This window comes from Rhinatrema bivittatum, chromosome 6 (assembly GCF_901001135.1).
Source record: "Rhinatrema bivittatum chromosome 6, aRhiBiv1.1, whole genome shotgun sequence".
Lineage (NCBI taxonomy): Eukaryota > Metazoa > Chordata > Amphibia > Gymnophiona > Rhinatrematidae > Rhinatrema > Rhinatrema bivittatum.
The window spans coordinates 232,671,923-232,688,689 of record NC_042620.1 but is presented as its reverse complement, the minus strand read 5'-3'; positions in this window follow the sequence as shown (position 1 = coordinate 232,688,689).

The following is a 16,767-nucleotide window of genomic DNA, read 5'->3' as shown; positions in this document are numbered from 1 at the left end:
TGCCAGCGTTAATGAAAATAAGGTCCAGAGTGTGGCCTGCTTTGTGGGTGGGCTTGTTGATGATCTGTTTGAAGCCCATAGCTGAGAGGGTGGTGAGAATAGCCTCACAGTTGGTTGTGAGGGAGGAGCTGTCGACGTATAGATTAAAGTCACCTAGGATCATCGCTGGAGAGTCCAATAGGTATTATTATTTTCTATCTTTATTATTTAATGGATTTTCCCTTTGACATTCCTTTATTGTAGAATGTATTGGGATTTTTTTCCTTAACTTTTTATTTTAAACTCTGCTTAACTTTTAAATTAATTTTAGTGCTTTGTCTTTTAAAAGTATTATTACTATCACTAGGAGCTAAGGAAGCCAACTTGATGTCACACAGATGCTGCTTGAGAATTTCAGGGTAATCACCACAGTGATTCCCACTCTTTTGGTGTTTATTGGACTCAACTAGTGCCAATAGGGTAGGTTGGAATGCACCATCTAACTAGATTTTATTTAAAATGGATCGCTGGTATAAAAAGTATCCACTATAGCATAGAGAAATATTTCTTATGCATTTCTATTTTTTTCTTGCTTATTTAAGCTTTCTGTCATAAAGTCCTCAAGAACTTTATTCTGATTTTATTTCAAAATTAGAATTCTCTTCCATCCTTCCTAAACACCTGCCATTCTTATTAAAACTCCCAGTATTGACTGATACAATAATTTTCTATCTGCTAACTCTTTTAGAATCCTTTAATTTATTTTAATTTATAATTTTTAAATTGCTCTAGAATTGAGAATGTGGTGTCTATCAAATATTCAGATTCTTTTCACCTGTATACTACTCTTATTTATTTTTAATTTTTCCTACCTTTGCTTGTTTTTACTCCTTTTTGAGGTTCCCCCCAAGGATAAATAGTACCCTGGTGATGTTACTGATGACATAACCAGGACAGGCTTAATGGTCAAATAGTCTGAGCACCCCTTCTCCTTCAAATGTCCATTTTAACTGTTTGTGTTTTATTTTTCTTCAGTAACCATGATGTTAAATTGCAGTGACCAGTGACAGCCCTCAGAATCACAGCTGACCACTGCCTGTCAGCTGATTCTCCCTGCCAGTCTCTCCTTTCAGCCTGACGCCTGTCTTTCTCTTTTTTTCCAGAATCCACGATCCGTATCAGCTACAGCGGTCTGGAGCCACCACGGTTTTAATCCCTCCATCCGTAGCAGTGTGTTGAATGGAACCGCAATGGCATCCTTTCCACTTCGGACCCCTCCCCATCATGGTAATTAGCTGTCCCTCTGCCTTCTGCCTTCTGTTTTCTCATTTTTCTTTTTGGAATTTATTTGGTTCCTCCTCTCAGGAGCACTGGTAACCTTCCAGGCCTACAATCACAATGACTTGGCCAACTACCACAGTCCCGAGGTGCACCCCGATGGCACCCCCCCCCCCCCCCCCCCAAGCTCTATCTCAATAGCGATGGCCCTCATCCTATGGCATTCAATCGCAGCTCATCTCCTTTTTTTTCTCTCTAGCTTAAAGCATCAGGCCTTCCTCGCGGCAATGAGGCCACTCCATCTCAATTTAGCAGCAGCAGGCCTGACCAAAGCCATGATTGCGTTTTCCTCCGACTGGGCCCCCCCCCCCCCCCCCCCCCCCCCCAACTTCAAATCCCTCCCTTGCAGCAGTGGTAAGCAGCAGCAGCAGCAGTTAAATGCTCCCTTTACCTCTTCTCCATAGCAGGAGGTGGAGAATCGTGCCCGACAGTTCCTCCTCCACACAGACCCTTACTACTGTGAATGAGTCAATCACAGCTCTGTTTTTCTTTTTTTAATTATAGGCTCCTCCTCTGGATGTCAGCTGCCCAATCAAGGGGGGAAAAAAAACCAACCTCCGTGCCCACTTCACAACTGCCGGACTCCCAGACCATGGCACCACTTTACTTCTCTCTCTTGACCTCCATCTGACCTAGTAAGTTGTTTTTTTTTTTTTTTATTTACTTTTATGACTATTTATATCACCCCCATGCTTATTGCTTAAATCCTAATGTTGTGCTCACAATTCCATTTTAACATTCCATCTTACATTCTATTTATAATATCAATTCTTGCATGAAAATAAAACCTAGTCCATTAAACAATTGACACTAATCATTGGGCATTTCTCATTATCAACCTCATTTGTGAAACATGTGTTCCAAATATCAACTTTATCTATTTAATAATTTATAGAAAAAGCTTTATAATCAACTTCCTTTGTAACATCAGCTTAGCTCTTCCTGTTAACAAGGATACGAAATGACCAACTTCATTTATTCATTCTTTCAATATAAACAATAGTTTTCTCTAAGATAACTAGGCATTTTTCCATTGCCTTTCCTCTCTGACCTTCTTACTTCTTTGGATTGGTTTCATCATCACCAGTACTTGTGTTTTCCTCTATTAAAACTTCTATTGGTTCAGGTGTATCTAAATTACTACTCATGGGTTCCTCAATTAGAAACCAAAGTGTTTCACTACTCTGTACCAGTATTTCTGTAGTTTCTAAGACTTCTGCATTTTCTTCTGCTAAACTTTTTTCAACATCTGATGTTACTTCATACTGGAATGGGCATAATTTAATTTAATTCCTATATATTGTTGTCATAATCCCTCCAGTTGATTTTGTCCTATAAGCCCTACCTTCAGGTTCTAAAACTTCTACTATGGTATATGGTTGTTCTTCCCATGTATCTTGTGTTTTTTGATGCCCTCTGTTCTTTTTATTTGTCAGCACCAGGTCACCCACTCTTAGCAATGCACCACTTGACATTCTTTCATAATGTCTCTTGCAAATTATAATTTGTTTCTTGAATGTGCCATTGCTATTTAGCAAGCTGTTTTCATTTTTTTAATGTTGTTCTTTCACCCAGTCATCTAAAGTTCTACATTATTTCAGGTTATCTGTTTTTGTTTGTAGATCATGCGGTAACCTGGAATCACAGCAGAACATTAAATTAGATTGCTGAGTATCCTGTTGAAGCATGTAAAAGGCTATTATATGCTAACACTAATTCAGGTAAATATTGTACACATTTTCTTATCTTTTCTGCTGACTCACAGCCTGATTTTAAAATCCTGGCGAGCATGAAAACCTGGAGATATGCATGTGGCCGGGCCAAGTGCGAGCCATGGGGATTTTTGAATGCCCATGGCCATGCACATATCTCCAGGTATTTATTTATTTTATTTATTGATTGATTTTTGTATACCATCGTTCGATGGGGCCATCACAATGGTTATCAAGGCATAACATGTAAATTTCTAATACATATAAGTACAGTGTCGAAGACAGGGTTTGTGAACAAGGAGCTGACCATAGGTAGGGTTTAGGCAGAGCAGTTCAGTGCCATTAGGAACTGTTTCACTGAAGCACCGGCTGGCAGCCGGCTGGCCTGTGAAACCTGCTATCGTTCTGGAGAGCAGGTATTAAAACAAAAAAAAAAAAATGAGGTTAATTAGAGGGGTTTTATGAGTTGGGGCGAGACAGGTTATCTAGGGCAGTGGTCCCCAACGCTGCCCTGGGGGCCCACCAGCCAGTCGGGTTTTCAGGATATCCACAATGAATATGCATGTGAGAAAATGTGCATGCACTGCCTCCATAACATGCAAATTTTCTCTCATGCATATTCATTGTGGATATCCTGAAAACCTGACTGACTGGTGGGCCCCCAGGACAGGGTTGGGGACCACTGATCTAGGGGGTTCAGGAACATAAGAACATAAGAACATGCCATACTGGGTCAGACCAAGGGTCCATCAAGCCCAGCATCCTGCTTTCAACAGTGGCCAATCCAGGCTATAGGGTCCTAGCAAGTACTCAAAAGCTAAGTCTATCCCATGCTACTGATGCTAGTAATAGCAGTGGCTATTTTCTATGTCAACTATTACTCTAGCCCCTCAATTGACAATGTCAGTCACCCTGACCTGGGACTCTCTCTCTTTCCTAGCCTTGGCTCTGATCGTCTCAGGAGCAGGTGGGAATTTCATCATCAAGGACCTGGTACACCTCCTAGGCATTTCCACTTGCACAATCGAGACACTGCTCATACTGCCTCCATTCACAGTGAACCATTACCCAGAAGGATCTCCCAACTGACGGAACATCTCCTCACCAGAGCTCTACATGAATAGGAGGTTGAGCCCTTCATTCTGGAGAAATCCATCCATCCAGTGGTCTTGGGATTACCTTGGTTCCAGCGCTACTCCTCCCAGTTTGACTGGGGAACCTTACAACTTGCCAAATGGAGCCCAGCTTGTCATCAGATGTGCCTCAAGAGAGTGGCACCTCCTCCCGTGATTCCCCTTGTGGTGACTGCTTCTGGCCTTCCTCCTCCATTTTCTGACTTTGAGGAAGTATTTTCTAAGCAGAAGGCAGATATCATTCTGCCTCTTCGCAAGTTTGATTGTCCCATTGAGGTGCTGCCCGGCACTATGCCTCGCCTCCTAGGGGTAGGACCTACCCTCTATCTGTGCCTGAAACTCGAGCGATGTCATAGTATAATCCAAGAGAATCCAGCTAAAGGTTTTAGCTGGCCCGCAACTTCACCCACGGGCATGGGCTTTTTCTTCGTCACGAAGAAAGTTGGGTCTTTAAGACCATGTATTGATTACTGTAGCTTAAAGGCCATTACCCACAAAGACAGGTACCCTATGCCGTTAATCACGGAACTGTGATTAATGATGGGCACCATCATTTTCACCAAGTTGCATCTGCGAGGCACTTATAACCTGGTCCACATATGCACTGAAGATGTCTGGAAAACAGCATACAATACCAGGGTTGGACACTATGAATACCTCGTCATGCCATTTGGATTTTGTAATGCCCCTGCATAATTTCAACTCATGATAAAAGAAATCTTCCATGACCTCCTGTACACTAAGGTCATCGCGTACTTAGACGACATCCTCATCTTTTCGACCACTCACTGTGCTGATCTCCTCACTGTGCTCTAGCACCTACGGGAGAACCACTTGTTCGCCAAGCTCAATAAATGCCTTTTTGAAAGGTCAAGATTCCCTTTTCTAGGCTATATCATCTAACAAGGTTTCACGATGGATCACAGCAAGTTAAAAAGCATCCAAGACTGGCCTCAGCCTGTGCGCCTTTGGGCACTACAAATATTCCTAGGTTTCACTAATTACTATCACCACTTCATAGCAAACTACTCCCTATTGGCAGCGCCCTTCACAGTCATGACCTGGCAGCAACACTAAGAACTGGTCTCCTGAAGCCCTTGCTGCCTTCCATAGCCTAAAGGATGCCTTCCTTTCAGGCCCCTGCCTGCGCCATCTGGATCCGAACCGCCCCTTCATTGTGGAAGTGGATGCCTCTGCCATAGAGGCTAGGGTGGCTCTGAGTCAGCATTCAACCCAAGGAGTCCTCCATCCATGCTCATTCTACTCCTGTATGTTCTCCCCCGCTGGACAAAATTACAGCATAGGGGACAGGGAACTGCTCACTATCAACCTCGCCCTCAAAGAGTAGTGTCCCTGGTTGGAGGTCACTCAGTTCAAATTCACAATCTTTACTGATCATAAAAACCTGGAGCACCTTAGACATGCCCAGCTTCTCAATGCTCGCCAGGCCCGCTGGGCATTATTCTTCTCCCGATTTAACTTTGAGCTCTGCTATTGTCTGGCAGAGAAGAACCTCCGAGCAGATGCCTTATCCCTGCTCCTTTGCGCTGGGTGCATGACTTCAAATTAACCAGTCATTCAGGACGTCACTCCTCCAACACTACTACTGGTGGCCCACCATGACTCCTGATACTTGTGCTTACATGAACTCTTGTCCAACATGTGCCCAACAGAAGCCACCAGTAGGTCGACCCTGGGGGCTCCGTCAACCATTGCCTGTACCCGAAAAGCCGTGGACCCAGTTATCCACAGACTTTGTGGTAGACCTTCCAAGGGGAATATGGTCATCTGGGTCATCATGGACCAATTCTCCAAAATGGCTCATTTTGTTCCTTTGTCTGCCTTACCATTGGCCCTGGAGCTAGCACGTCTCTTCTTTTTGCACGTCTTTCACTTGCACGGCTTGCCCACGGATATTGCCTCTGATAGGGGCCCTTAGTTCATCACCTGCTATTGGCGCGCACTATGCAAAACGTTCGGGATCACCATCAGCTTGACTACAGCATACCATCCCCAGGCCAATAGCTAGGTTGAGCAGATGAACCACTTATTCAAGAATTTCCTCTGCGCCTATTCCAATGACCAACAAGACATCTGGGTAGAATTACTTCCTTGGGCAGAATTCTCCCATAACTCTCACATTTCAGCAGCTATCGCAGTCTCTCCATTCTCCCTCGTATATGGCCCACATCCCCAGCTCCCGTTACCAATTCCTCTCTCAATACCTTCACCAGCAGCCCAAGCCCTGGCAGACACCCTCCAGGTGCTTTGAACCCAGACCAATCTTTGTCTGTGCCAGGCCGTGGCATGAGCCAAGAAATCCACAGACACTCATCATCGACTGGCTCCAGAGTTCCAGCTGGCTAAAAGGTTTGGTTAAGAACCCGATACATCTGGCTCAAGCTTCCCTCGCAGAGATTTGTGCCTAGATTTATTGGTCCATTTCTGGTTACCTGGCATATTGGGCCAGTCATGTATCATCTCCATCTGCCACCAACACTAGGAATACATAATTCATTTCACGTCTCCTTGCTCAAACCAGTAGTACTCTCTTGGCCCTCACGCAAGACTCCTGAGTCCTCTCAGGTTGCTTCTGAAACTGATACCATGTATCAAGTTTGTGAAGTCCTTAATGTACGAAGAAGAGATCACCATTGGCAGTACCTTCTTTCCTGGGAAGGCTACAGTCCCAAGGAGAATTCCTGGGAGCCTGCAAGCAACATCTTGCACAAGGGGCTCTTCCTCCGATTTCATCGGGCCCATCTGGGCAAAACCAGGCCTCCAAGATGGTGGCGTAAAGAGTGGGGGGGGGGGACTGTTGCATGTCCAGCCCTTGGTAGGCCCGTGACTGGGCCCAATTACCTCCAGCTCATGGCTCCTGGACATAGCCTGTCCTCACTGGCGGCAGTAGGCAGCTGTCTGCGCTCCGGCACCCCCGTTGCCTCCTCGGCCATTCCTGGCTCATCTGTGGACCTCCCCAGCTCCCAGTGGGTCTCTCCATGTATGCCTTGGGGCGACGCTGCCATCTAGTGTCCTGCATCTCCTAGGCATGTGTGCGTGCGCCTTGCCAGCATTTAAAGGGGCCGCGGCTAGAAACTAACCTGTGTCCCGGATGATGACATCATCAGGCCCTGCTACTTAAGGCAGGGCCATCCACTCATTCCTTGCCTTGGTAACAGGTTGCCACTCTTGTCTTCTGCTCATTGCTTGTTCCAGTTCCTGACTTCGTTCCTGGTTCCTGTTCCTGACTTCATTCCTTGTCCCAGTTCCTGACTCTGTTCCTGTTTTCTACCTAGTCCTGCTTGGACTGATCTCTGGCTTGACCTTTGCTATGTTTGTAAAATGCTCAGGACTGACCTCTTGCTTTGACCCTTGCTGTGTTTGGACCATGCTCAGGACTGACTTCTGGCTTTGACCTTTGCTTCATTGGAACTACTCTCAGGACTGACTTCTGGCTTTGACCCTTGCTTTGTTGGAACTCTTCATCTTGACTAGCACTGCCACCTGCCCCAACTCCAGCCTGTACTCAACTATGCCTTCGGTATCTCCCTGGACTTGGCTCTTTCAGGCTCCAGCCTTTTACTACCCGGGCATCACTCATTCTTGTTCCTGACCTTGGCACCTGGGTCTCTGGATCCCTGCCTTATCCGGACCTGATACCTCTGCTGGTCCCTGGCTACCTGCTACATCATCCACTGGGAGTCATCTGACGGAGACCCGCCTAAGACCGGCCAGCCCCGGCACCCAAAGGATCAACCTGCGGAGAATGTGGGCTGGTATTGGCAAAGCTCCAGTTGGCCTCCGTCTCTTTGTCTGCTCCACTTCTCGATGGTGGGGACCCATGGGGCTCACCCTATGGGTAGCGTGAACCCCACCTCAGGCCAAGGGTCCACCTTCGACGGAACAGTCCTTCTATTATCCGAAAGAGTAAATAACCGATTCACATTTACACATTCTAGACATCTCATGATTTTAAACACCTTTATTGGAGTGGACTGGGAGGGAACTGCAAAAAGGCCTAGATCGTCGCTGTATACATGTAGTTAAATTCCCTCCCCTTACATGCGCAAGTCGGAATTCATGTGCACATGTGCGTGCCAATATAAAATCAGGCATGCATGTGCATGTGGGTACCGGATTTTATAACATGTACATGTCAGCGCACGCATATTATAAAATCAGCACATCCATGTGCATGCACTGGGAACCGCATGCACATGGACGCCCATGAACGGATCTTAAAATTTACACTAAAGTTTTTAACATTTCATGGAATGTACGATTAAACATTTCACGATGAGGGTTTCCCCATGAATGATGCAGAGTGGTTCTACTTTTAGTGATTATATTCTACACAATTATTTTATCACACTTGATTCAAAATTTCTACCTTGATCAGCTTGAATGACAGCTTGGTCATCCATAATGTCCTATCCAATTTTTAATTAAAGCTTTTGCCATAGTTATTGCTATCTGATTTCTGATGGGTACAGCTACAGTATAATGAGTAAAAGAATCAGCACATTCTACATACCATTAGAACTTTTTTCTAGAATAGTGTAATCTATCACTAGTATTTCTAAAAGGTAAGTTGCCTCAAAATAATATAATTCATTTTTTTCTCTAGGATACATGTCTTTGGCCAGAATACAGCGCTTGTGATTTTTTCGCCATGTTTTCACATCTTTATTCAATTGTGGCCAGTAATAAACTCTTTTAAACACTTTTATGGTATTCTCTACTTCCATGTGTCCCACCTTATCATGTTTTGTTTTTAATAATTCTTCTCTAATTTCTTTTGGTGCAATGAACTGATATATCATTGTTCCATCTTGGGGATCCTGGATTTGCCTGTACCACAATTCTTTTTTTTTTTAATCTTATCTCTGCTTCTAGAGCAGATTTTCCTCTTTTGTCCAGTTACTTTTGTTTGCTTAGTTTGGTTTTTCAGCAAAAGTATCTTTTGTAACATTTGATCCTTATTTTGTAACTCTTTTAAGCTGATATTAGAGTAATCAAGTTTTTATATTATTCTTTATTTGCTGTAGTTTGGTTCTTGAACATCCTGTTTTATCATGTAATAATTCTTTTACTTGTTCAGGAATAATAAGCAAAAATGTGTTCCCTGTATCTTCAATCTCAGATTGTTTGTGTTCTGGAATTCTTGACAGTAGGTCTGCTACATAATTGGTGCCTGGTTTATAGGAGACATCAAACAAGAATTCTGCCAAGTGAGCTAACCGGCACTGTTCCACTGCTTGTACATTGTCTTTTTCTAAATAATGTAGTGGATTGTGGACTGTTATGTGAATCTTTAACAATATAAATAAACCCTAAATTTTTCAGTCACAGACCATTTCAGTGCCAGAAGTTCAAAGTTAAAAGCAGTATCATTTTTTATCATTTTTCTCTAATTTTCTCAACCCTCTGGTAGCGTATGCTATTTCTCATTCTTCTTGTTCTTGACTAAGCACAGCACCTAGCCCTCACATCTGTAGTCACTATAAAAGGTTGATCAAATCTCATATGCAAGAATGGGTGATAGTTGTTTTCTAAGTATGTCAAAAGCAGTTTGACATTCTACAGTCCACAGAAAAGGAACATCATTGCTTGACTTATGAAGTTTTGCCCATTATTTTGTGTAGCAGCAAAGTTACTTGTGTGAACCCTGGAACAAATCTTCTGTAATAGCTCGCAAAACCCATAAACTGCCTGGTTTCTTTTAAAGATTCAGGTGTTGGACAACTATCTAGTGCCTTTGTTTTAGGTGGGTCAACTGTTACTCCTTTTTCTGACACTACATGTCCTAGGTAGTTAGCGTCTTTGCACATTAATTTGCATTTAGATGGCTTCAACTTAAGTCTACTTTCTTCTAATTTTGTGAAAATAACATCCAACCTTTCCATGTGGGTACTGACATCTTTAGAAAAAATTAAGACATCATCTAAATATAGCAATAATATTTCAAATACATAATCACTTAGTACTAAGTCCATCAGCCTTGAAATGTAGCAGCGGCATTAGAAAGGCCAAACAGCATTCTAGTCCATTCATTTAACCCAAATGACATTGCTACTGCCATCTTTTGCTGATCTTCTTTACTCATGGCCACTTGGAAATATTCAGATGTGAAATCTAGAGATTTGAATACAGCTGCTTGATGCAATACATCTAAAGCCTCATTTATTAAGCCTCAGGGAATAAGCATCTTTAATGATTACACTGTTCAACTTTCCATAGTCACAACAGAAGCGAATACTCCCATGTTTTTTCATATTGCTGCTACCAGTGACGCCCAAGGGCTTTTGCTTTCTTTTATTATTCCAAATGCTACCAGGCTTTTCACATGCTGTTTGAATTCTTTGAAAATATGAGGTGAGACTCTCCTATACCATTGTTTAATAAGAGCTGATAAGCCTATATCTATACTATGTTCTATTTTAGTAGTATACTCAATATCTGGGTCGCAACTGAAAAAGACTTTCTGATGTTTTTGCAACAGATCTTTCAATATTTGTGTCTGTTTTGATGTTAAATTTTCCCAGTCTACTTTTACTGGTATATTTACTTCCTTAACAGTTTTATTATCTTGAATGGCTTCTGCTTTACAATGTCATATTCTTAATGTATTACCGGTGTCTTGGAAGTTGAGTGAAACTATAGTATTTATTTTCTCCAGTATGGCTACTTCCACTATTCCTATCCTAGGTGGTAATCTGATCATTCTGGTTCCAGCATTCAACATTCTCACAGGCATTATCCTATTCATAGTTTTAATTAATAAATAGCTATTAGCAATTCTTTCAGCAATGAAATGTAGTTATTTTATGACAGTTGTCCACCTTCAAAGCTGGCCGTGATCAAATATTTACATCAAATTGACCAGAAATGAACTTCTATGCATGTATTTTCATTATTTATGCATGCAATTCACCTGCAAAGAAATTCATTGTAAAAGGGGAGGGAATCTGGGTGGGGATATGCAAAATGTGTGTATATCATGTGATAGACATGATATAACGCATGTTAGAGAACTACTGTGGCTTGATGCATCACCCAGTTAGCCAGATAAGTAACACCTTTTGAGTCTTAGTTTGATAAGTAGTTGTTTTTGACAATTATCCAGCTAAGTGGCAGTACTGAGCAGTTTAACTAGATAAGTCAGAATATATCCAGATAAGTGCTCCTGAACCCTGAATGTATTCATGATGCAAAAACTGTGCACATTTTGAAAAACTATTTTAAAATTCTATGTGTAAATAATTTATATGCAACAAGCCAGAACTTACCTGCATAAGTCCTCATTCACATGCGGAAGTCAGCAAATTTTCTATCTTGCTTGTAAAGAAAATTAAACAATTTTCTGTTTCCTCTACCAGTTTTTCCAGTCCATCTCCAGGTCATCGAGTTCCTCCTGGCTCTTCAGCCTGAACTTCTGCCAATTCACCCAGACCTTCCACCCAGCCAATAATACAGTAAAAACAAATTGAATTAACTTCCGCAATATAATTAGCAGGTGTACAATTGCACTTGTATGTTGCCAAATCTTCAAGTTTGTCTTTCATACAATAGAAACTTAGATGCAGTATGTTGGTCATGCCCCAGAATACCTCTAGACCTTCCCTTTTTTATATATGTCAGGAACCTCTGTTTCCTTACCAGAAAGAGGGTACTAACTAACATGGAGAAGTTCATAGAGATTTTAGAGACAAGAGGTTTGGGTTTTACTCCCCCATGTGGGAAAATGAGATGGTATCCTCTAGCTGTTTATCACCACCCAGCACCATCTTTGGAGTATGGATATTTAGTTACCTTTTCAAAGGACTGGAGCTCTCAGACTCTGCTGGTCTCTTACTTTTCAGGGGAGTTGTCTGTTTTTTTCCCCCCTCTCTGGTCAGCCTGCAGACTGGCTTACTTCTTCTGAACATAAGAACATAAGAACATGCCATACTGGGTCAGACCAAGGGTCCATCAAGCCCAGCATCCTCTTTCCAACAGTGGCCAATCCAGGCCATAAGAACCTGGCAAGTACCCAAAAACTAAGTCTACTCCATATTACCATTGCTAGTAATAGCGGTGGTTATTATCTAAGTCAACTTAATAGCAGGTAATGGACTTCTCCTCCAAGAACTTATCCAATCCTTTTTTAAACACAGTTATACTAACTGCACTAACCACATCTTCTGGCAACAAATTCCAGAGTTTAATTGTGCATTGAGTGAAAAATAACTTTCTCCAATTAGTTTTAAATGTGCCACATGCTAACTTCATGGAGTGCCCCCTAGTCTTTCTATTATCCGAAAGTGTAAAAAAACTATTCACATCTACCCATGCTAGACCTCTCATGATTTTAAACACCTCTATCATATCCCCCCTCAGCCATCTCTTCTCCAAGCTGAAAAGTCCTAACCTCTTTAATCTATTCAATTTTTTCAACCAAGCAGTTGTCTATCACGTCGGCGTTTGATTGACAGCTCATGTCCTTTAAAAAGTATGTAAGTTGATGGCGTCTTTCCGCTGATACCGGAAACGGAATTCCACCGTACCATGTTTTGAACATTGACCATGATTTCCTTTTTTTCTGATATTTGCTACATCTGGCACCATCATTGCACTCATAGTGACCCCTTTCACTTTTTTATAGAAGGTTCCATTAAACATAAAGAAGGTCATATGTTGCTAGTTCACAAATAATGCCAGTATTCACTGTAAAAAAAAGAAAAAACTATTTTAAATGCACAGGGGCAGATTTTCAAAGGGGTATGCATGCAAGATACACGCATACCCCCTGAAAACCTGCCCCAAGCTCCACCTGCGCGCGCCAAGCCTATGTTGAATAGGCTCGGCGGCGCGCGTAAACCCCGGGACGCGTGTAAGTCCCGGGACTTTCCTGAGGGGGGCGTGTTGGGGGGGGGGGGTATGTCGTGGTGGCGCATCATCCGGGGGTGGGGCCATGAGCATGGTTCCAGCCAGGGGGCATTTCAGGGGCCTGGTTGAGGCCTCCGAAACCGCTCCTGGGCCGGGGAATCACGCGCCAGCCGGCACGCTTCAGTTACACCTGCCTCAGGGAGGCGTAACTTTTCTAACAAAGGTAGGGGAGGATTAGATAGGGCTGTGGGGTGGGTTAGGTAGGGGAAGTGTGGGGGGGTGGAAGGAAAGTTCCCTCCGAGGCTGCTCCGATTTCGAAGCGGCCTCGGAGAGAATGGAGGCAGGCTGCGCGGCTCGGCGCATGCAGGCTGCCGATTTTGCGCAGCCTTGCATGCGCCAACCACGGATTTTAAAAGATACACGCAGCTATGCACGTATCTATTAAAATCCGGCATACTTTTGTTTGAGCCGGTCGCATGAACAAAAGTATGCGCAGGCTAGTTTTTTAAAATCTACCCCACAGTGTCTGCAATAATTGCTAGAGCTTCACACAATGCAGTATGTTCGTGTATTAATTAAGTATTAATATGTCCTGGATGTGATGGTCGCTATGTACCTTGTGAGAAACCAAATGGAAGAATTGCTTAAATGAGCCAGCTTAGATTGAAAGTTTGGGTGAAATCTTCAGAGTGGAGGAAAAGTCAGGATAAAGAAAGAGACTAAAACTTCCAGGAAGCATAATGGTTTGAAGGGGAAGTTTGAAAGAGCAGGGTAGATGGTAGCTTTCAAACCTTTCATTACCTAGGTGGTCCATTAGGCAGGAAGGGAGCCTAGGTGTATTCAGATGAGGAGAATTTGCTGGAAGGAGGGCAGAAACAGGAGGAGGCTCTGCTGGAATAGAAAAGTTCAGAGAAGAAAGATGTAAACTTTCTATCAGAATGGGAGATGGGAATAGTGGATCAGTGAAGGTGACCTTCCTCTGAAGAAGGTACAAGTATGAGAACTGGAAGTGGAATTTAGAGCTGCTGAGAAATACTGTTGTACCTGTAGCCGAAAAGCAAGTGCGAGATAGAATTACAGCTGCAGACTATGGAGGGTTGTGGCTATGGAGATTGTACCTTTAGGAAGAGGAGAATGGGTACATTATAAAGGAGACTGTACTGCCATTTGACAGGTTTATTACCTTTATAAAAGAAGATGTATGTTGGCATGCAAGAAAGAGTAATCTAATCATAATATCTAGAGGTTGGAACTTAATCGTGAACTTAATTTGGAATAGAGAAGTGTCCTTGAAGTTATTAAACAGGGACACTGTGGGAGGAATGGGGTAAATTTGCCGGAACTTCTAATAACTAAGGGAAGTTGCCTATTTACTTTATTTTGCATTTAAAAATTCAAAAAAATAGAACAGATGGACATTTTCTGTATGTAAAAATGATAGACCAATGATTAAGGATTAGGGATGTGCATACATTTTTTTTTCATTGGGGTTTTATTTTCGGATCCAGGGCAGGCCATTTTGGTCCACCCCCTGGACTGGAAAACTTTTTTCGTCTGATTTCAGGAAAAAAAACCCAAACATCCCAACCCTTCAAATTTAATTAACCACAATCCCCCAACCCTCCTGACTCCCCCAAGACTTGCCGAAAGTCCCTGGTGGTCCAGCAGGGGTCCCAGGAGCAATCTCTCACTCTCGGGCTATCAGCTGCCACTAATCAAAGTGACGCCGGTGGCACTTTGACCTTACCAGGTGACAGGGGCTACCGGTGCCATTGGTCGGCCCCTGTCACATGGTAGCAGCAATGGATGGCCCGTGCCATTTTTTAAGATGGCGCCAGCTGTCCATTGCTCCTACCATGTGACAGAGGCCGGCCAATGGCACTGATAGCTCCTGTCACATGGTAAGGGCAAAGGGCCACCGGCACCATTTTGATTACTGGCAGCCGACGGCCCGAGAGCGGGAGATCACTCCCAGGACCCCCGCTGGACCACCAGGGACTTTCGGCAAGTATTGGGGGGATTGGGAGGATGGGGGCATTGTAGTCAATTAAACTTTAAGGGTTGGAGTGGGTTTGGGGTTGGTTTTTTTTTTATAAATGTGCCCTTTCTCCCCCCCAAAAAAGAAAACGATAGGAAAACCACATGAAATTTTGTGGGTTTTCCTTTCATTTTGTTCACTCCCTGAAATGCAACAAAATAGGAAATATCGTCTTTATTTCCTCTTTCATTGCAAACGAATGCACACCCCTATTAAGGATGACCTGGGCATTTTGTGCTGAAAATTAATTTGCACGTATGGGTGTTATAAGGTCCCTTCTGTAGCTATCTATGTGAAGCATCATCTATGTTCTTTCTATAATTTTTAAAGTTGTGAATTATAGGTAAATAAGTTTGAATTTAAGTCGAATGCTATTTTTGGTGACTGGACAGTTTTTGGTTGCATTCACATTTTCTGATTCTTCTTTCTTTTTTTGTGGATTTACACTGTTGGAAGGAACAAGGTCACTTACGACTGAGGTAGAAATGTGACATAGACCATAGCAGCTTGATTCCCTCATTCTACCAGCATGTTTTAAAAAAAATGTTATGACTAGCAGCTAATTCCACCTTTCCCCTACTTAAAAAGTAGCACACTTACCTCCCAAATTCCTCCAAACCTCCCCATACCCATTCAAGAAGGAGGAGAGCCTCTTACCTCCTCCTGTGGGATGAATATCTAAGTGCCAGTATAGCTGACTGGTATTGGCACATAGATATTCATTTATCAATTTCACCAAAGTCTAGTATTGACAGCTAACTAATAACCATTAAGATCTCATTTCTGAATGGGGATTGATCCCTTCACTGACTTCATTTTGTCCAGATAATCAGGTATCATTTTGCATGCTGGAGACAGTAGATTAGGAAATTAGAGTGCTTTCTCCTGTTCTCTTCAGCTTTTGGACAGTGTCTAGTTGCATAGATGGGAGGGATTCAGCCTAGGGGAAGGGAGTAAAGGGAAATAAGGAGGTTGGTTGGTCAGGAAAGGTCCTGGAGAACATCAAGGATGAGATCAGCTTAGGAAGCCTCAGATCAGTGACAGGTGTGCAAGCTATGAGAACCTCTTGTGTCAGTGTTAGATCTGGGATGATTAGCCCGCAGGAGCTTTGCATGAGCTGTCAAGGTGAAGTTATTTATTTTTATTTTTTGGATTACCAGGGAATTAATGTAAAAGATGTCACTTAATATAGTGTGCATTACCCCATTTGAATATTCATGAGATGGATAACACTAATTTGAATATTATGTATCTCTTTAACATTTTTATACCATTAAGAAATATTATTTCTGTACTAACATTAACACAAGCTAATGCACATATGAGTTAAGGCTAGAGCTGTTTTAACACACATTAATTCTAAGTTAAGCTTAACATACTTTAGCACATTGGCCCCAAAGTTTGCAAGCTGAACAAGGCTCACTTTACAAAAATTATTGAAGCCATGTAAATCAACAACTAGCCAGCTGGAATTTCTACCTCCTGTCATGTCAAATAATTTAATGATATGAAAATGCTGGAAGCTTACAAAATCTGTTTATTATTATCCCTAGCCAACAAACCGACAAGCACTGTACCACCTGAAAAAAAATATCTCATTCAAAAATAATTGTTGTAACTACATGGAAATTTTTATCCTGATTCATCGTTCTATTTCCCAATGATCTATCATTTGTACATCCACTTACTATAATTCTCT